Source organism: Procambarus clarkii, chromosome 35, assembly GCF_040958095.1.
Source record: "Procambarus clarkii isolate CNS0578487 chromosome 35, FALCON_Pclarkii_2.0, whole genome shotgun sequence".
In the NCBI taxonomy this organism is placed as follows: domain Eukaryota; kingdom Metazoa; phylum Arthropoda; class Malacostraca; order Decapoda; family Cambaridae; genus Procambarus; species Procambarus clarkii.
In genome coordinates this window covers 29,071,510-29,094,503 of record NC_091184.1, presented here as the reverse complement: position 1 = coordinate 29,094,503, position 22,994 = coordinate 29,071,510, and the positions used below count along the sequence as shown (strand labels likewise).

At 48.6% G+C, this 22,994-nt stretch overlaps 1 protein-coding gene and 1 non-coding gene across 3 annotated transcripts in view; both read right to left on the bottom strand.

Moving 5' to 3' along the window:
* The window catches only part of CaMKI (Calcium/calmodulin-dependent protein kinase I), a gene marked incomplete in the record, with an annotated part of 195,607 nt that overhangs the window by 145,762 nt on the left and 26,851 nt on the right, over window positions 1-22,994 (bottom strand).
* Window positions 21,976-22,050, bottom strand: TRNAT-CGU (transfer RNA threonine (anticodon CGU)). Its single transcript has one exon. It is a non-coding gene; the product is annotated as a tRNA-Thr (tRNA).

The following is a 22,994-nucleotide window of genomic DNA, read 5'->3' as shown; positions in this document are numbered from 1 at the left end:
ACACCGGCCTACCTCCAACAGGATGAACACCGCCCCACCTCCAACAGTATGAACATCGCCCCACCTCCAGCAGGATGAACACCGGCCTACCTCCAACAGGATGAACACCACCCCACCTCCAACAGGATGAACACCGCCCCACCTCCAACAGTATGAACACCGCCCCACCTCCAACAGTATGAACACCGCCCCACCTCCAACAGTATGAACACCGCCCCACCTCCAACAGTATGAACACCGCCTCACCTCCAACAGGATGAACACCGCCCCACCTCCAACTGTATGAACATCGCCCCACCTCCAACAGAATGAACATCGCCCCACCTCCAACAGTATGAACATCGCCCCACCTCCAACAGGCTGAACACCGCCCCACCTCCAACAGTATGAACACCACCCCACCTCCAACAGTATGAACACCGCCCCACCTCCAACAGAATTAACATCGCCCCACCTCCATCAGGCTGAACACCACCCCACCTCCAACAGTATGAACACCGCCCCACCTCCAACAGTATGAACATCGCCCCACCTCCAACAGGCTGAACACCACCCCACCTCCAACAGTATGAACACCGCCCCACCTCCAACAGCATGAACACCCCCCCACCCCCGCCCCCTCCAACAACACCGACGCGGCCAATAAGTAATTAATGAAGTAAAAAGTAACTAATATCATCACTATACACTTATATATAAGAAGGCAGTAATTTGCTAAATTAAATCTGTCACGGCAGGATTAGAAATTGCTGGATAATGTTCTTAAATTAGAGTGCAACAGTTTGGCAGGAGTGTCTGTTCCGGAGATACACTATTGCCTTTAGGCTCCCTGTCTAATATTTAACTAGGCTTGGATATGATTCTTCCAAGTGCGCTCCCCCAAAAATAAACTATGTTTAAGAGATTACACAAGTTTTTATTGTAGGAACAAATTGGTCTTAAGAGAGTGTGTGTTCACCTAGTTGTATTCACTTAGTTGTGTTTCCAGGGGTTGAGCTTCGGCCCGCCTCTCAACTGTCAATCAACTGTTTACTAACTACTTGTAACGTGTGTGAGTGTGTGTGTGTGTGTGTGTGTGTGTGTGTGTGTGTGTGTGTGTGTGTGTGTGTGTGTGTGTGTGTGTGTGTGTGTGTGTGTGTGTGTGTGTGTGTGTGTGTGTGTGTGTGTGTGTGTGTGTGTGTGTGTCCCCCGGGCTGGAGCTCAGACGCTAAGGGCTAGCCTCACCCAAATTTGTAGGTGAATATTTAGAAATGAAAATTGAAGAAAGGACACGAAAGGAAAGGGTGAGGAAAATGGGTGTGATAAACAGAGATAGACAGCTAAACCTAGATAGATAAACATAGAGAGTGATAGAAAAAGATAAGAGGCAGATAGATAAATACAGATAGCGAAGGGAGACACACAGATAAACCCAGACAATGCCAGGTACCCCCCACCCCACCCCCACCAACCTAAGTACGTGTATGAAGCAAAATATGGAAATAAACGAATTTCTAAACAAAACAAAATATACAATTAGTATCAAATAAATAACCAACAAAGCCAATAATATATCCTAGCGACCAGACACACACACACAGACAGACAGACAACGGTACTAAGAAGAAGAAAAGAAGGAAAAGAAGGAAAAGAAGAAAGTACATTAATACAAATGACTATACGAGACCAAAGCCTAACATTATTAAAACTTTAAATAAAAAAAAAACACACACACACAACTGTCCAAGCGACAGACACACACACAACCCCCCGCGATTTAAAACACCATAAACATCGTCGATAATGAAGGGAAAAATATCTGCTCGGCTCACCATATCCACGACGCCAATAAATTTTCTCTCCAGCATTCGAAACATCTGTAATATTTTTTGGGCACAACTATTTATTCCATCAAATACTGCGCGCATGTGTTTGAATTCTTTGCCGGTCACACCACATGTAACCGGATTTTAAGTATCGCTGCTAAGTACTGACCGCATGCGGTGAACACCACTTACTGAACACTATGAGGTCACTGAGTCAAGGTTTACCTCTGTTAAACACCTGAGTCAAGGATTACCTCTGCCTAACACCTGAGTCAAGGTTTACCACTGCCTAACACCTGAGTCAAGGTTTACCTCTGCCTAACACCTGAGTCAAAGTTTACTTCTGTCTAACGCCTGAGTCAAGGTTACATCTGTCAAACACCTGAGTCAAAGTTTACCTGTCAAACACCTGAGTCAATGTTTACCTGTCAAACACCTGAGTCAAGTTTACCTATGCCAAACACCTGAGTCAAAGTTTACCTCTGCCAAACACCTGAGTCAAGGTTTACATCTGCTAAACACCTGAGTCAAGGTTTACATCTGCCAAACACCTGAGTCAAGATTTACCTCTGCCTAACACTTGAGTCAAGGTTTACATCTGACAAACACCTGAGTCAAAGTTTACCACTGCCAAACACCTGAGTCAAAGTTTACCACTGCCAAACACCTGAGTCAAGGTATACCTTCGCCTAACACCTGAGCGGGACCGACTCTTCACTATCGTTGTTCACTATTGCAACTCGTGGCCGAGAGCGTCATACAAAGTTACATTAAATTACTTTACATTAAATTACATTGTATAAGCTGACGTTAAACGTGGTGCTCCAGGGACCAAGATGTTCGGCTAACAAGGAAATATTGGACAATACGAACAATAAAGTGACTGATATAAATAATAACGCTAAAACGAATAGGTACGAAAGAAAAAAACTCAAAATATTTTACCAATTTTGTGTATATGCATTGGATATAAGTCCGAATACTGAGCTGTTACCAGCTAGGATCATCCTAGCTCGTGGTAGGATAGCAGGATCATCCTAGCTCGTGGTAGGATAGCAGGATCATCCTAGCTCGTGGTAGGATAGCAAGATCATCTTAGCTCATGGTAGGATAGCAGGATCATCCTAGCTCGTGGTAGGATAGCAGGATCAGCCAAACTCGTGGTAAGAGACCAGAATCATCCTAGTTCGTGGTAGGATACCTGGATCATCCTAGCTCGTGGTAGGATACCTGGATCATCCTAGCTCGTGGTAGGATACCTAGATCATCCTAGCTCGTGGTAGGATACCTGGATCATCCTAGCTCGTGGTAGGATACCTAGATCATCCTAGCTCGTGGTAGGATAGCAGGATCATCCTAGCTCGTGGTAGGATAGCAGGATCATCCTCGGGATATCACCTGGAGATGGAGATAGGCAGCACGACACCACTTCGGGTGTTACTCGTACAGCTAGCACCTTCCCTGCACACATTAAAAGTCACCTCTGACTAACGTCCAATGCGACCACACAAACAATAAATCGTTACATGAACAAGTCAACCGCATCCAAGTGCAAGATTTAATCAGGAATCAAAGAATGAAATCCGCGAATCTATTACAAAAAAACTACAACTGGCACTTACAACGTAATAAAATGTCAAGCCTGCACCGGGGCGCATGCCTCAACGTGGCCGCCCAGAGCGAGGGAGGGAGCTCTCTTACTGGCCCTGAACACTACACACATTTTTGGAATTGATAGTCGCCCTCGTCAGACGAACTCACTAATAGAGTCACCGGGAGGCACAACACTTGAAAGCGGTCAGCGTAGCCTCCAGCACAGCGGTAAAGTGAGAATGTTGAAAATTTGAACGTTGTCCAAATGTTGGACTTAAACGTTGCTGGAATGTTGGGCTTAAATGTTGCTGGAATGTTGGGCTTAAATGTTGCCTGAATGTTGGACTTAACGGTGCCCGAATGTTGGATTTAAACGTTGCTCGAATGCTGGGCTTAAACGTTGCCTGAATGTTGGACTTGCCCGAACATTGCCTTAAACGTTGCCTGAAACGCTATGCGTATTAGTGAGTTTAGGTACTGTATGTACTAGCTCTATCTATAAATCCAACATTATGTTTGTAAATCATCTATGTATGTACTTTTCCTGAATAATAATTTGAATTTTGAATTGGAATTTAAAAAGGTGTATATTCTTGTCTGGAGCGCTGCATGTGGCAACACTTGCCCAAGCCTCGGACACTCACATCAGTTACCATTACGACTTCTGGGGACTTAAACTTTTACATTCGGTGTTAATCTCAAGTTTTGATGTGTGTGTGTAGCGACGGTGTTGCTTGTTAAGCTTTAAACATGTGTGACAACTGGACAATAGTGCTGTTAAGCTGTGAACATGCTGGCAGCCTCACAATGCAAAATGATGTAGTAAAATTGCGATGGGTGCCATCAGAGGCTCAAGTCAGACCGACACTGCTCGTTTTAACTGTGCTTAACGACTGACACACAGCTGGACTAAGCTGTTGGTTCTTACGGCTGTCGTTAGACAGTATTGCTCAATTTCAAACAGCTGTTGAATATTTTACTTGAAATACTGTTTAGCTATTAACAACTTTCACATTTCAGAAACGAGCCTAATGCTTGTATTGTATGTTCTATAAATCACAATGTAAAGTAGCCCATGCCCGAGACTTCATGCCGCTAAATGGGGGTCTGCTAAATCTGTATATAGTCTACGCTACGATAACACATCATTATTCCCAGATGTTTGTCTATGGTGTTTGAGATAACATGTATTTCTCCCGCCTTACACAACACCAGATTCTCTCGCCAATTAAGACCTCTCAGAACTTAATCCGCTCCGCTCCACCAGTCGCGACAACTCATATATATACATTATATAATATTATATATATGTATATAGACGCAACTATAGCTTATAGACGCCATTGTAGCCTATGACAAGTGGCTTGACATTTCCTAATCCAAACTTCCTATCCATTCCGTGTTCAATGGTCATCTGTTATTTAATTCGTTTTAGCATTTAGTCATTCAGCTTGATCTAGTTTCAAGTTAATTTGGCCGGGTTCATTAGCCAGCCTGTCTACCTCCCAAGCCTGGCGCGCCCGCCCATCCTAACATTACAATCAATAACGTCACTGAGAATCATATAAAATATATATAAATGCAGTATTTTCCCCTCTCTCTAATATATAAAAAATATATGACTGTACAATACATTTTGAAATTGGTTCACACACAACTCTCTATCTCTTCTCTCCTCTCTCTCTCTCTCTCTCTCTCTCTCTCTCTCTCTCTCTCTCTCTCGCTCTCGCTCTCTCTCTCTCTCTCTCTCTCTCTCTCTCTCTCTCTCTCTCTCTCTCTCTCTCTCTCTCTCTCTCTCTCGCGCGCGCGCGCTTCAACCCGTCCTCTCAACTGCTTGATAGGGTTTTGGGAGTTCTTTTACTCCCCATGACTTGTGAGAGCTTGGTCCACCAGGCTGTCGCTTGGAGCGGCCCGCAGGCCCCACATATCCACCACAGCCCGGTTGGTCCGGCACTCCTTGGGAGAAAACGATCTAGTTTTCTCTTGAAAATGTCCACGGTTGTTCCGGCAATATTTCTTATGCTCGCTGGGAGGATGATGAACAACCGCGGACCTCTGATGTTTATACAGTGTTCTCTGAACACAACTAATGCGTCTCATTTTGTACGTTATTGTCCGCTCCTCCCAACATTCCAATTACAACGTACTGTGAAAAGTAGCGGCTACTTTTTTTTTTAGGTTAGTACTTTGAATTTTGTATGGTTGTGGTAGATCAAGACACCGTGTTGCTCTGTCACTACTGTAATCTATTACTTAATTATAAGCTATTATTTATTTTTTATATTAATAATAATTTTATAATTACGGAGAGGTTAAACATTAGTCGTGCATCGTATACGGTTTTATTTGGTGGACGGAGCTCCTATAATCGTCCACTTTCCCCTTATCTCACTATCACACACTTGCAGCTACTTTCCTCACTATCACACACTTTCCCCTTATCTCACTATCACACACTTTCCCCTTATCTCACTATCACACACTTTCCCCTTATCTCACTATCACACACTTTCCCCTTATCTCACTATCACACACTTGCAGCTACTTTTCTGACTATCACACACTTTCCCCTTATCTCACTATCACACACTTTCCCCTTATCTCACTATCACACACTTGCAGCTACTTTTCTCACTATCACACACTTTCCCCTTATCTCACTATCACACACTTTCCCCTTATCTCACTATCACACACTTTCCCCTTATCTCACTATCACACACTTGCAGCTACTTTATAGCTCTTAATGAACCCTTGTGCCCGTGGCACTATTTTGACATTTGGTAATGAAATAAAGCAAAAGTTAAGCTTTCAGAATTACCACCATACGAAGATTAGCATATTCTTGTCTTATCAACTATCAACTTACCATGATAATGCTCCACCAATGCTCCAGACTGACCTTTTAAGTGTGTGTCTATGTATGTATTAACACTATGTATGTAACAAGTATGTATTAATACTATGTATGTATTATGTACTGAACGGGGTGAGAATAGCTTGAGCTACCTCATCCCTTTGTAAATATTTTACCTCAATAAACTTATTTCAATTTCAATTTCAATTTCGATTTCGACCTTCTAAGGGTGAGAACGTCCCACTACCACTTGGACTGGGCGGTAAAGCGACGGTCTGGCTTCATGCAGGTCAGCGTTCAATCCCCAACCGTCCACGTGGTTGGACAGCTTATTCCTTCCCACCCGTCCCATCCCTAATCCTTATCCCGATTGCTTAATAAAGATTAAGCCACACACAAGAGGTGGCACGGGCATGACTAGCCCGTAAATTCTTATCCGGACCCCTTTCAGTGTTATATAGTCTTAATGGCTTGGCGTTTTCCCCTCCTGATAATTCCTTTCCCTTCCCACTCCTGCACTAGGTTCACCTCCCAAGTAACTAGTAAACAGTTCTGTAATACGCTATTAAAGTACGATACAGGTTCAGTAGGACACAGCACCGCTGTTGTGCCAGGTAAGTTCACTACGGGCTCACCATAGCCCGTGCTACTTGCCCCGCTCCTGTGCCAGGTAAGTTACGGGCTCACCATGGCCCGTGCTACTTGCCCCGCTCCTGTGCCAGGTAAGTTACGGGCTCACCATAACCCGTGCTACTTGCCCCGCTCCTGTGCCAGGTAAGTTACGGGCTCACCATGGCCCGTGCTACTTGCCCCGCTCCTGTGCCAGGTAAGTTACGGGGTCACCATGGCCCGTGCTACTTGCCCCGCTCCTGTGCCAGGTAAGTTACGGGCTCACCATAGCCCGTGCTACTTGGAACTTGTTCCGAGTAGCTGAATCAATAACAACAACCAGATCAGATCAGTAGCAAACTACACAAGTTACGGCAGGAACCAGTGTAGCATCACTCATGACGCGACCTACATGGTTTCTTCAACCTGTCCTCTCGAATAATACATTGCATTTTCACGTCAAACTCTCAATTGGATGAAATATGTACCATTGCAGCTCATAAACATTCACGTTTTCTATGCGTGGGATGCTATCCTATGCTATTCTATGATAGCTTCGGTTATGCAGGCGATGAGTCACAATAACGTGGCTGAAGTATGTTGACCAGACCATATACTAGAAAGTGAAGGGACGACGACGTTTCGGTCCGTCCTGGACCATTCTCAAGTCGATTGTGAGAATGGTCCAGGACGGACCGAAACGTCGTCGTCCCTTCACTTTCTAGTGTGCGGTCTAGTCAGCTTCTGTTAGATTCGCAGCTCGTACGTGTACAAGTACGCCATTTTCTGCCCGTTGTGACAATTCTAGAGGATGTGCTAAACACACGAATGGTAAGGACCATCGACCGCCGTGCAGGGCCGGAGTTCGATCCCCCCCTTCCCCTCCCCACAGGTGAGTTCACATCACGAGAGTTTACCCTATACTCACTATACTAGTATACTCACCACTTCCTGGTGAGTATACACCGAGAGTCTACATTAGTTACGGTCGACGTTCTGGGAAAAAAAGTTTTTTTTCGCTGGCTGGTCCATAAAAGCTCTTGTGATGGGCGTAATGATGGTAATCATTGCGTAGTCTTCAGTTCAACACCAAACCTAACCATTCCCTGTGCAGACGATGAGTCGCAATAACGCGGTGATGATATGATGAGCAAACCGCTCATCAGACGATGATGATTCGGTCCGTCCTGGACTCTTAAGAAAGTCGACTGTGATTTACACAACACTCCCAGTGTTCCTGTGAGTCACACAACACTCCTCAGTGTTCCTGTGAGTCACACAACACTCCTCAGTGTTCCTGTGAGTCACACAACACTCCCCAGTGTTCCTGTGAGTCACGCAACAGTGTTCCTGTGAGTCACACAACACTCCAGTGTTCCTGTGAGTCACACAATACTCTCCAGTGTTCCTGTGAGTCACACAACACTCTCCAGTGTTCCTGTGAGTCACTCAACACTCCTCAGTGTTCCTGTGAGTCACTCAACACTCCTCAGTGTTCCTGTGAGTCACTCAACACTCCCAGTGTTCCTGTGAGTCACGCAACACTCCCAGTGTTCCTGTGAGTCACGCAACAGTGTTCCTGTGAGTCACGCAGCAATGAGTCCCACATCGCTCTCACATGAGCTGATAAGACTGATAAAATAGTTCGATACCCGGCCACTTATCTCTTATCACTTTCATATATGTTATCAGTTAAAAAAAGATTAAAACCATTGCCTTAGCGCGTAGCTTCCTCTCTGCCAGCTGGAGAGAGCCCTGGGTCAGGCTCCTAGCTGGACGGGTGACCACCGTAGGTCTTGCTCACAATGTTTGGGTTGTGAGCAGTGTGTTAGATGTGCTGTACTGATAGCTGCCTCTCTCTCACAGGTGTGTGCTGTCTCTCTCTCTCACAGGTGTGTGCTGTCTCTCTCTCTCTCACAGGTGTGTGCTGCCTCTCTCTCTCACAGGTGTGTGCTGTCTCTCTCTCACAGGTGTGTGCTGCCTCTCTCTCTCACAGGTGTGTGCTGTCTCTCTCTCTCACAGGTGTGTGCTGTCTCTCTCTCACAGGTGTGTGCTGCCTCTCTCTCTCACAGGTGTGTGCTGCCTCTCTCTCACAGGTGTGTGCTGTCTCTCTCTCTCACAGGTGTGTGCTGTCTCTCTCTCTCTCACAGGTGTGTGCTGCCTCTCTCTCTCACAGGTGTGTGCTGTCTCTCTCTCACAGGTGTGTGCTGCCTCTCTCTCTCACAGGTGTGTGCTGTCTCTCTCTCTCACAGGTGTGTGCTGTCTCTCTCTCACAGGTGTGTGCTGCCTCTCTCTCTCTCACAGGTGTGTGCTGCCTCTCTCTCTCACAGGTGTGTGCTGTCTCTCTCTCTCACAGGTGTGTGCTGCCTCTCTCTCTCACAGGTGTGTGCTGTCTCTCTCTCTCACAGGTGTGTGCTGTCTCTCTCTCTCACAGGTGTGTGCTGTCTCTCTCTCTCACAGGTGTGTGCTGCCTCTCTCACAGGTGTGTGCTGTCTCTCTCTCTCACAGGTGTGTGCTGTCTCTCTCTCTCACAGGTGTGTGCTGTCTCTCTCTCTCTGGTGTGTGCTGTCTCTCTCTCTCTCTCTGGTCAGAGGCAATAATGATTTCTGTTATATGTAACCCGCCCACGGCAGGGTGTGGGCGGGGAGGAGGAGGGCGGCCAGGTGTGTTGCAACACTGGAACCCGCCCACGGCAGGGTGTGGGCGTGGAGGAGGGCGAGCAGGTGTGTTGCAACACTGTAACACACCCACAGGCAGGGTGTGGGCGGGGAGGAGGAGGGCGAGCAGGTGTGTTGCAACACTGGAACACGCCCACAGGCAAGGTGTGGGCGGGGAGGAGGAGGAGGGCGAGCAGGTGTGTTGCAACACTGGAACCCGCCCACAGGCAGGGTGTGGGCGGGGAGGAGGAGGGCGAGCAGGTGTGTTGCAACACTGGAACACGCCCACAGGCAAGGTGTGGGCGTGGAGGAGGAGGGCGAGCAGGTGTGTTGCAACACTGGAACACACCCACGGCAGGGTGTGGGCGGGGAGGAGGAGGAGGGCGAGCAGGTGTGTTGCAACACTGGAACACGCCCACGGCAGGGTGTGGGCGGGGAGGAGGAGGAGGGCGAGCAGGTGTGTTGCAACACTGGAACACACCCACGGCAGGGTGTGGGCGGGGAGGAGGAGGAGGGCGAGCAGGTGTGTTGCAACACTGGAACACGCCCACGGCAGGGTGTGGGCGGGGAGGAGGAGGAGGGCGAGCAGGTGTGTTGCAACACTGGAACACACCCACGGCAGGGTGTGGGCGGGGAGGAGGAGGAGGGCGAGCAGGTGTGTTGCAACACTGGAACACGCCCACGGCAGGGTGTGGGCGGGGAGGAGGAGGAGGGCGAGCAGGTGTGTTGCAACACTGGAACACGCCCACAGGCAGGGTGTGGGCGGGGAGGAGGAGGAGGGCGAGCAGGTGTGTTGCAACACTGTAACACACCCACGGCAGGGTGTGGGCGGGGAGGAGGAGGAGGGCGGCCAGGTGTGTTGCAACACTGGAACACGCCCACAGGCAGGATGTGGGCGGGGAGGAGGAGGAGGGCGAGCAGGTGTGTTGCAACACTGGAACCCGCCCACAGGCAGGGTGTGGGCGTGGAGGAGGAGGGCGAGCAGGTGTGTTGCAACACTGGAACACACCCACAGGCAGGGTGTGGGCGTGGAGGAGGAGGGCGGCCAGGTGTGTTGCAACACTGGAACACACCCACAGGCAGGGTGTGGGCGGGGAGGAGGAGGGCGGCCAGGTGTGTTGCAACACTGGAACACGCCCACAGGCAGGGTGTGGGCGTGGAGGAGGAGGGCGGCCAGGTGTGTTGCAACACTGGAACACGCCCACAGGCAGGGTGTGGGCGTGGAGGAGGAGGGCGGCCAGGTGTGTTGCAACACTGGAACACGCCCACAGGCAGGGTGTGGGCGTGGAGGAGGAGGGCGGCCAGGTGTGTTGCAACACTGGAACACGCCCACAGGCAGGGTGTGGGCGTGGAGGAGGAGGGCGGCCAGGTGTGTTGCAACACTGGAACACGCCCACAGGCAGGGTGTGGGCGTGGAGGAGGAGGGCGGCCAGGTGTGTTGCAACACTGGAACACGCCCACAGGCAGGGTGTGGGCGTGGAGGAGGAGAGCGAGCAGGTGTGTTGCAACACTGGAACACGCCCACAGGCAGGGTGTGGGCGTGGAGGAGGAGGGCGGCCAGGTGTGTTGCAACACTGGAACACGCCCACAGGCAGGGTGTGGGCATGGAGGAGGAGGGCGAGCAGGTGTGTTGCAACACTGTAACACACCCACGGCAGGGTGTGGGCGGGGAGGAGGAGGAGGGCGGCCAGGTGTGTTGCAACACTGGAACACGCCCACAGGCAGGGTGTGGGCGTGGAGGAGGAGGGCGGCCAGGTGTGTTGCAACACTGGAACACGCCCACGGCCCCCGCCCCACTAGCCAGTCTCTTAAAAATTCTAAACAAATCCATATATTGATTTTATCCCCTGTTCGGTGGCCACGCGCCCCGGCTAGGCCTAACCCGAGCCTAGGTAGGGGGGGGGGGGGTAACCTAATCGGCATTCACGAAGGCCTATAACGAAGGCACTTGAGCTAAGACTGAGCTGAGAGGAGCTAAGACTTGCCTTGCTCCTCACAACCACCTCATCAACTGCATGTTGAAATCACTCATAACTGTAGCTTCTATAATCTCTTAAGTGTATAGATTATAATTACAGATACTATGTGTTATCTTATTATTATTATGACTTTCTCTTAGATAAATAATTTACCGTCAATTTGTGTAAGCTAACCCAACTATAAGTGTACAAACATCTATGAATAAAACATTTGAGTTTGAAGACTGATTGATGGAGATTAAGCCACCCAAGAGGTGGCACGGGCATGAATAACCCGTAATGATTTTGAATAATATCATTATAAATAGGAACAATTTAGGTTTCAACACCCCCCCCCCTTCTTAAGTTCATGTTAACACGACTAAGGTGAACTACGCAGCTGATAGGCGATTGATTGATTGATGAAGATTAAGCCACCCAAAAGGTGGCATGGGCATGAATAGCCCGTAAGTGGTGGCCCTTTTGAGCCATTACCAGTATCAAGAGCTGATACTGGAGATCTGTGGAGGTGCGACTGCACCCTGCGTGACGGGAGATGTCTCCTGTGAGCTGATAGGCTTACTATCAGCAACTACCTAGCGGAGACTACGGGAAACTGAGGTGTCTACCTCCAGCTGTCTTCAAGGTGGAACCTACGAGTTCACCTCCAACGGTGCTACAACAGAAGCTTCAGGATCCCCTCGTAGAGGATTCAGTTGCATCTTTGGTTGCTATGCTTTTGACCATGTCGTGGTGTAGTGGTCTCAGACGTGTGCTTGGGAGTACCCACAGCATAGGTTCGAATTCTTCTCATAGCTCCTATTAATTTTCACCGGAGACTACAGGTGTCAATACAGGCTACAGGTGTCAATACAGACTACAGGTGTCAATACAGACTACAGGTTTCAATACAGACTACAGGTGTCAATACAGGCTACAGGTGTCAGCACAGGCTACAGGTGTCAATACAGACTACAGGTGTCAATACAGACTACAGGTGTCAATACAGACTACAGGTGTCAATACAGGCTACAGGTGTCAGCACAGGCTACAGGTGTCAATACAGACTACAGGTGTCAATACAGGCTACAGGTGTCAGCACAGGCTACAGGTGTCAATACAGACTACAGGTGCCAATACAGACTACAGGTGTCAATACAGACTACAGGTGTCAATACAGGCTACAGGTGTCAATACAGGCTACAGGTGCGAGACTACAGGTGTCAGTACAGGCTACAGGTGTCAATACAGACTACAGGTGTCAATACAGACTACAGGTGTCAATACAGACTACAGGTGTCAATACAGACTACAGGTGTCAATACAGACTACAGGTGTCAATACAGGCTACAGGTGCGAGACTACAGGTGTCAGTACAGGCTACAGGTGTCAATACAGACTACAGGTGTCAATACAGACTACAGGTGTCAATACAGACTACAGGTGTCAATACAGGCTACAGGTGCGAGACTACAGGTGTCAGTACAGGCTACAGGTGTCAATACAGACTACAGGTGTCAGTAGAGGCTACAGGTGCGAGACTACAGGTGTTCAATTTACGCACAAACTTTATTAGGTGCCGCTTGACCTTTAAAATATTGCTGAGCATTACAAGTAATCAATACAGCGTTCACCTCCACACACACACACACACACACTAGCTTCATTCACCGCCATCCCCCCCTACCCCCTCCCCCCCCTCTCTCTCCTCCTCTCTCTCTCTCTCTCTCTCTCTCTCTCTCTCTCTCTCTCTCTCTCTCTCTCTCTCTCTCTCTCTCTCTCTCTCATCTCTCTCTCTCTCTCTCTCTCTCTCTCTCTCTCTCTCTCTCAGAGTGACATAGTGGTGTTAGAGAGGCAGTGTCAGCTGGGGGTCTGAACGTCGCGAAGAACTTTCTAATATGTTATAGCGACCTTCTTTATCCAGCTAAAACTTCAAAGAGTAGATGAGTAAGCTTTCTCCTTGCCTGCCATCTTGGAGGCCTGTCTTGTTGTTCTCTCCATCGTTCTGGCTCTCCCCTCCTTCATCCTCCCTCTTGCTTGCTCGTGCAGCTGAGGTTGTGAGCGGGAAGGGCAGTATTTGTCTCTGGGGACACAGCTACGCGCATGCTCTCCTCTAACAAATTACGTCTGAATCTGGACCTTTGCTCGTATGGGCGAAAATGGACGTAATTTGAAAAAAAAAATGAAAATAAATTTTGTAAGTTTTTTTTCAAAACTAGTAAGTTAAGGGTCCTCTGGTAGGTTAGGAGGGCAGGAAATTCTCCTAAAGTTTCAAAACCTCATGAAAAACGTTAATTGAAAGCTGCCTCTTCTAACTTTACCGAGTAAACCGGAGGACTCCAAACAGAAAACGGGACGGTACATCACTTTCGTGAGCCGATTTCATTTCAAATTACGTCCATTTTTTAGCCATATACGAGCGAAAAGCGACGTTATTTTTAAGAGGCCGGGTTGGCCACAGAACATGTCTTGACATTGACACTGAGAGCGTCTAGGTGTCACGCGGCGTCTTACAACTCCTACACCATGCTGAGGAGGAGTCTCCAAGCACGCACAATCATGTTGTTGTTGTTATAGATTCAGCTACTCTGAACAAGTTGCAAGTAGCACGGGCTATGGTGAGCCCGTAACTTACCTGGCACAGGAGGGATTGATTGATTGATGAAGATTAAGCCACCTAAGAGGTGGCACGGGCATGAATAGCCCGTGAATGGCCCTTTTGAGCCATTACCAGTATCAATAGATGATACTGGAGATCTGTGGAGGTGCGACTGCACCCTGCGTGACGGGAGATGTCTCCCGGACCAAATGGTGTGCACAGGAGGGGTACTGTGTCCGCACAATCACTCACTCTCACTCACTTTAAACAATGTGGGGAAACAGTAGCGAAGTGGAGAGGTGAGAGGAGGGAGGGTGACAGGTTTGGGGGAGAGTGGAGAGGGTGTGAGGAAGGGTGACAGGTTTGGGGGAGAGTGGAGAGGGTGTAAGGAAGGGTGACAGGTTTGGGGGAGAGTGGAGAGGGTGTGAGGAAGGGTGACAGGTTTGGGGGAGAGTGGAGAGCGTGTGTGAGAGTAGCACATCGTCTCCCACCAGCCCCCACACAACACATTCCTCCCCGCCACCCATGCCATTACCATAGTATAAACCTACCACAACCTTGGTGCTACAAGAGTCACTTAACAAATTGGTGGTCCACCACCAGGGAGGGCGGGGGACGCCAGCCCTCACGTCTTGCATCATTAAGTAAAACAAAGACACCAAAACCAGTTACTCAGACGACACAGTGGTCGGTGCGTCCGTGGCTTTATTTACTTTGTAAATTGCGGTCTGAGTGACACACCGAGTTCGATTCCATTGGTGTGGACCGCGAGACACGATCACTGGACACACACAAGACGGGATCCGGGTTCCACTCTCCATTATGGTGTTGACTACCAGGGGGCCAGATTCACGAAGCAGTTACGCAAGCACTTACGAACCTGTACATCTTTTCCGAATCTTTGGCGGCTTTGTTTACAATTATTAAACAGTTAATGAGCTCCGAAGAACCAGGAGGCTGTTTATAACAATAACAACAGTTAACTGGGAAGTTTTCATGCTTGTAAACTGTTTAATAAACGTAACCAAAGCCGTCAAAGATTGAGGAAAGATGTACATGTTCGTAAGTACTTGCGCAACTGCTTCGTGAATCTGGGCCCAGGATCTTAAACGTGTTACCACCATTATAAACTGAGGTTTGACCTGTGCTTCCTTATGTTTTGTCTTGAACGTGCCGGGAGTCGAGCGAGAACAAAGCTAAGCTCGTACCGTCTTCAAGAAACAACTACACAAGTTTCTTGCAAGAAGTACTAGATCAACCGGGTTGTAGTGGATATGTGGGCCTTCGGGCCGTTGCAAGCAACAGCCTGTTGGACCAAGTTATCACAAGACACGCCTGGGCTCCAGGCCGGGCTTGAGGGAGTAGAAGAACTCCCAAAACCCACTCCAGGTATACTCCAGGTATACTCCAGGTGTACTCCAGGTGTACTCCAGGTATACTCCAGGTAAAGCTTGTTATTAAGGCCGTGAAACTACCTTACTGACCACCCAGCAAGTATACTAGACAACTATAGTCACCAAGGACACCACCCACCACCAGTACATCCACCACCAGTACACCCACCACCAGTACACACACCACCAGTACACACACCACCAGTACACACACCACCAGTACACCCACCACCAGTACACCCACCACCAGTACACACGCCACCAGTACACACACCACCAGTACACACACCACCAGTACACCCACCACCAGTACACCCACCACCAGTACACACACCACCAGTACACCCACCACCAGTACACCCACCACCAGTACACACACCACCCTGGGAAGGAACAGATAACACACACACACACACTGTGACTATGGCTATAGGAGCCGGTCGGCCGAGCGGACAGCACGCTGGTCTTCTGATCCTGTGGTCCTGGGTTCGATCTCAGGCGCCGGCGAGAAACAATGGGCAGAGTTTTTTCACGCTATGCCCCTGTTACCTAGCAGTAAAATAGGTACCTGGGTGTTAGTCAGCTGTCACGGGCTGCTTCCTGGGGGTGGAGGCCTGGTCGAGGACCGGGCCGCGAGGACATTAAAAGAAAAGCCCCGAAATCATCTCAAGATAACCTCAAGATGGCTCTGGGATGCCCGGAGACTATGGTTAGAAGCTTGACAGAGACACGACGAACGAAGGAAGGAAAAAGTGGAAATATTGTAGATGACCAAACTGACATTCCCTCAACCACTACTTAATAGAAATGAACAAATCCACAAGGGCCGTGACGAGGGTTCGAACCTACGTCCGAGAGGATCCCAGAGGCTGACTTAATAGAAATAGGTTCCCGTGTATCTTTCCTTACATAAAATATAAGAAAGGAATGAAGAAACGCTGCCCAACCACCTTGACCATCGGGGGATCGAACGCCGACCCAGCAAGAAGCCAGGACGTCGCTATACCGACCAGACCAACGGGTTGAAGGGAAGGGAATTATCAGGGGAAAGCGCCAAGTCATGACGACTATATAGCCCTTGGAAGGGATCAGGATAAAGGATTTGGGATGGGACGGAGGGAAGGAATGGTGCCCAATCACTTGGACGGTCGGGGATTGAACGCCGACCATCACTGGCAGAAGCTACCAAAGCCGTTCCCAGACGTTGTGTCACTGTAATCGTTCCAACGGTGCCGTCCACGTCCTCGTCCTGGAGGCTCAAGACTATCGTATCTAACAGTGACGTCGCATTTGTAAATTCGCTCCTGTTTCCCGCTTCTGTTCGCCCGTTCTTTGGTTCATCCGTAACTTGACCCGACCCAAAGTTGACACGTTAGTTCACCCGTAACATGACCCGACCCAAAGTTGACACTTTGGTTCATCCGTAACATGACCCGACCCAAAGTTGACACGTTAGTTCACCCGTAACATGACCCGACCCAAAGTTGACACGTTAGTTCACCCGTAACATGACCCGACCCAAAGTTGACACTTTGGTTCATCCGTAACATGACCCGACCCAAAGTTGACACGTTAGTTCACCCGTAACTTGACCCGACCCAAAGTTGACACTTTGGTTCATCCGTAACATGACCCGACCCAAAGTTGACACGTTAGTTCACCCGTAACTTGACCCGACCCAAAGTTTCATGTGTTGGTCCGCCGGTGACTTGGAGAGAGAGCAAGGAGGCGTCCGCTACGGTCCCAGACATCACTGGTCGGCCATCATCAAAGTCACGTCGAGTTAATTATAAATTTAAGGTAAATGATCAATGGGCGAGTTGAGCCGTTTATAGAATAAAAGTTTTATGTGGGTGAGAGTGGGGAGGAGAGGGAAGGGGAGGGAGAGTGAGAGAGGGAGGGAAGGATAGATGGATGGACACACACACACACACACACGCCAAAAAAATGGAATGCACTTAAGGAACAGATTGTGGAAGCATATACTATTCATAAATTTTAAACTAGGTATGATAGGGAAATAGAACCGGAGTCATTGCTATAAACATCCGATGCTCGAAAGGCGGGATCCAAGAGTCAATGCTCGATCCTTCAGACACAAATAGGTGAGTACACACACACACACACACACACACACACACACACACACACACACACACACACACACACACACACACACACACACACACCATGTAATCCACACCCTGTGAAGCATAAACCGGAAAAAATTACAAAGGTTTGCAACAAGATTAGTGCCAGAGGTAAGAGAGCTGAGCTACGACCATAAGCTAATATAACTAAATCTCATAATTCTAGAGAATAGAAGGAACAGAGGGGATATGATTACAAAATACAAGATACCGAGGGGAATAGCTAAGATAGACAACGATAGTCTCTTCAGATTGAGACAAAGCAGGATGAGCAACTTGTCTTCTTACAAAGAATATCGCTTTTCGCTGGTATGCGTTTACACAAGGCCAAAAATGGCCTACTAGAAAACTGGAAGCGGCTGGCGAAAGTGACGTACTGTCCCGTTTTCTGTTTTGGGTCCTCTGGCTTAGCCTGGTAGGTTAGGGGAGGACACTTTAAACTGACAATTTTATTGATGTTGGAAAGCCTTAGGAGGACGGGCTAGGACAAGAAGAAAGCTGGAGACGCAAATGAGCCGAAGGGACTTCAGGAAGTACTTCTCCCCCTGGACGGGTAGGTAACAAGTGGAATGTTCTTAAAGAGGACGTCGTGGAAGCCACCTCTATCTATAACTTTAAGGCATGATTCGACAAAGAATTTGAAAGTCAGAATAGTTATGTTGAAACGCAGCAGGTACAAGGCTAGTAGGCGGGGCATAAAGGGCTAGACCTCTCACTCTCTGTCTGTCTATCTCTCAGTCTCTCTTTCTCTCTCTCTGTCTGTCTCTCTCTCTCTCTCTGTCTCTCTCTTTCTCACACACACACACACACAAGCAGTGATGTGGTGGAGGCTGACTCCATACACAGTTTCAAATGAAGATATAATTAGAGCCTAATAAGCTCAGGAATCTATACACCATTCGATTGACAGTTGAGATGCGGGACCAAAGAGCCAGAGCTCAGCCCCCCGCATGCACAACTATGTGAGTATAACTAGGTGAGTAAACACACACACACACACGGCTACAACACATAACATAATCACAAAATGTCGACAAATATGTATCATGCCTCGTTCCTGAGTTAATATATATTTTTTGTATTATCAGAGGAAAGCGCCAAGTCATTACGACTATATAGCACTGGGAAGGGGTCAGGATAAGGATTTGGGAAGGGACGGGGGGGGGGGGGGGAGGAATGGTGTCCAACCACTTGGATGGTCGGGGATTGAACGCCGACCTGCATGAAGCGAGACCGTCGCTCTACCGTCCAGCCCAAGTGTCTGGTTTGGTTCCTGAGTTAAGGGGTCTGAGGAATGAAGAAAGACTATAAGGGAGCTGGACCGCTCTACACTACACGAAAGAAGAAACAGGGCAGACATGATAACGTCATACAAGATACTAAGGGGGAGTGAAAGGTAGATAGAAGCATTGTTCAAATTAATGAACAGAAGAACGAGAGAACATAATTGGAAACTGAGAACAGATGAGTCACGTGGAAGACAGATAGAACTTTTTCAGTCCAAGAGTCGTAAATAAGTGACCGGACTAGATGAGCAACTTGTCGAAGCCTCACACTCAACTTTATATATATGATAAGAAAAATCGTGAAATTGAAATAAGTTTATTGAGGTAAAATACACACAAAGGGATGAGGTAGCTCAAGCTATTCTCACCCCGTTCAGTACAACGTGTTCATACATACATAGACACACATCACAAACAATAAACATATTACCAAACATTCTGAGAGATAAACATATACATTTCCTAATCAGTGAAAGGAGTGACTGCATTAAACCAATGATGGCTAAAGGCGGGGCTTAGGAGCTGGTGCTCAACTAGGTGAGCACAACTACTGCAGGTTAGTACACACACGGGCACGCGCGCGCGGACAGCGCTCAGTAGTCGTAATCAGATCCCTGCCTGTCGAGGCGAAAACAAATGGGTGGAGTTTCTTTCACCTGATGTGTCTGTTCACCAAGAGCTAACAGCTCGACCCTGCAGGTACAAATAGTAAATACATGTAAACATTCTCCCCCTCCCTCTCTCTCTCAAGTACACACTCACTTGGACTTTCTCTCTCTGTCTCTCCCTCTCTCTCCCCACCCCTCTCTCTCTCTCTCCCCACCCCTCTCTCTCTCTCTCCCCACCCCTCTCCCTCTCTCTCCCCACCCCTCTCTCTCTCTCTCCCCACCCCTCTCTCTCTCTCTCCCCACCCCTCTCCCTCTCTCTCCCCACCCCTCTCTCTCTCTCTCCCCACCCCTCTCTCTCTCTCTCCCCACCCCTCTCCCTCTCTCTCCCCACCCCTCTCTCTCTCTCTGACATAGTCTGTCTGTCTCTGTCTCTCACCTGTCACCTCGCTACACCTCAGCATCACCTCTGGACTCACCTGTGGAGAAAAGAAATACAATCATTAATTGACGAATGTCTGTGTTTACCCCCCCCCCCACACTTGACACGTTCTACACACGTGGATAACAAACATATATTATAACTACTGACAGTAAAAAGAAACATAAGAAATATTGAGAAAATTCGTGTTAGAATTATTAATCTTACTTTTTCGGTCATTTTTAACAACATATGTTTACAAGAAAGACTGCTACCAAAATATACTAATATTATAACTACTGAGTGTAGGATTTCCAGTAATAATTGTTAGTATCCAGACTATCCTTCCCCCTGCTATCCCTCTCCCTCCTTATGGCTCTTCCTATCCCTTCTCTCTTTACCTGGAGAGGGGTTCTGGGAGTAGTAGGGGGAGGGGGGGGGGGGGTAGAATAGCCTAAGCTACTCTATCCCTTTGAGATGTATTTCTTCCTTGTCTCAATAAACATACTTGGTTCTGGGAGTTCTACTCCCCGAGCCCGGCCTGAGGCCAGGCTCTTTCTCCCTACTCCTGTCTCTTTTTCCCCATTTTTCTTCCCTCTTGCTATCTTGCTATCCTGCTCCATGCCCCGGGCACAGAGGGGGGGCGTGTGCCCCCGGGGTCGCCGCACTTAACAAGCAGCCGTCGTGTAGAGGCACGATAATCACCGCTAATAACACCACCTGGCCAGTTCCTTATCTACTGACAGTCTTCATCGTGTCTCGAGAGATCTTAAGTGCTGGGTTCTGGAATTCCCAGCATGTGTGCCGGCGTGTGTGGGTGTATTTGCTCTTTGGATCGAGGATCGAGCTCTTGGATCCCGCCTTTCTAACCGTCGCGTGTCTACTGCAGTGACTCCCAACCCATATATCTTCCGTATATATTTCTGCGCGGCTGCTGTTGTTGTTGTTATAGATTCAGCTACTCGGAACAAGTTGCAAGTAGCACGGGCTATGGTGAGCCCGTAACTTACCTGGCACAGGAGCGGGGCAAGTAGCACGGGCTATGGTGAGCCCGTAACTTACCTGGCACAGGAGCGGGGCAAGTAGCACGGGCTATGGTGAGCCCGTAACTTACCTGGCACAGGAGCGGGGCAAGTAGCACGGGCTATGGTGAGCCCGTAACTTACCTGGCACAGGAGCGGGGCAAGTAGCACGGGCTATGGTGAGCCCGTAACTTACCTGGCACAGGAGCGGGGCTGTGTGAGAAGGAAACGTTGTTGTTGTTGTTTCAGATTTAGCTACTCAAAATCAAGTGTCCATGTAGCACTGGCTATGGTGAGCCCGTAATGAGAAAGAAACGTGAAAGGCAGACCTTATATCCGCCAGGGCAGGTCACCTGACCACCAAGAACATAAGAATAAAGGTAACCGTAGAAGGCTTATTGGCCCACACGGGAAAAGATAGGGGACGAAACCTACGGATAAAAGGGGGACGAAAAAGGCGAAACAATAAGGTCAAATAATGATAACTGAACAAAACAAAATCAATGGATAATATATATAAGTGCCGGTAGATGGATATAAATAAATAAATAAATATGCAGGCGATGAGTCACAATAACGTGGCTGAAATATGTTGACCAGACCACACACTAGAAAGTGAAGGGACGACGACGACCTTTCGGTCCGTCCTGGACCATTCTCAAGTCGATTCCTGTGTATAAACACAGGTTAAGTGGATGATATATAGCATTAACATGCTATCTTGACGGGCATGTACAGATTAGATCCCCATATAAGCTTCAATATAGCACGTCACTATAATATAGCATCCATTTAACCTGTGTTTATTGCCGTTATAAATACCAGTATGGGCAGGTAGGAAAGAACTATCTTGAGGTTATCTTGAGATGATTTCGGGGCTTTAGTGTCACCGCGGCCCGGTCCTCGACCAGGCCTCCACCCCCAGGAAGCAGCCCGTGACAGCTGACTAACTCCCAGGTACCTATTTACTGCTAGGTAACAGGGGCATTCAGGGTGAAAGAAACTTTGCCCATTTGTTTCTGCCTCGTGCGGGAATCGAACCCGCGCCACAGAATTACGAGTCCTGCGTGCTATCCACCAGGCACTACGAGGCACTATCAGGGGGACGCGCCAAGCCATTACGACTATATAGCACAGAGAAGGGGGTCAGGATATGGAATGGGGCGAGGTTAAGGAATGGTGCCCAACCACATGGATGGTCGGGAATTGAACGCTGACCTGCAGGAAGCGAAACCATCGCTCTACCGTCCAGCCCAAGTGGTTGGATGTTTGGACAGGTAGCACTCACAACTCTAGTGTATTTCACTCATCAACAGCATTGCAAGGTCCTAGCATTACTCTGTGCAGGCGACGAGTCACAATAGTCCCTTCAGTCCCCGGCTGAAGTATGTTGACCAGACCACACACTAGAAAGTGAAGGGACGACGACGACGTTTCGGTCCGTCCTGGACCATTCTCAAATCGACTTGAGAATGGTCCAGGATGGACCGAAACGTCGTCGTCCCTTCACCTTCTAGTGTGTGGTCTGGTCTAGCATTACTCTCTTACAACTCTCGAAATTATTTGTCAGAATCAAAGTGAATAAATAAAAAAGGCTGGTGGCAAGTGTTACTAACAAGAAACGTGCTGGACACTATACTAGGCAGTCAAAACAGACAACAGAATTTTAGGCTTTATTCAGATATTCCATTGGAGTTGTCGGTGAAGTAACGGCTTCGCCCTTTGGATAACCACCTCCAAAGGATACCTGATCAACCAGGCTGTGACTCATACGTCAGGCTGCGAGCAGCCGCGTCCAACAACCTGATTGATCAGTCCAGCAACCAGGAGGCCTGGTCGACGACCGGGCCGCGGGGACGCTAAGCCCCAGAAGCACCTCAAAGTAACCTCAAGGTAAGATTTGCAGGACCGGTGTTCGATCCCAATATGCTCAATAGTAGTTTGGAATTAGGTTCACCTGATTCCCTGTCCCAGCTCCTCCGTGGTCACCACTCCTTCCAGGTGGTATATAGTCACTTCGGCTTAGCGCTCCTATCTT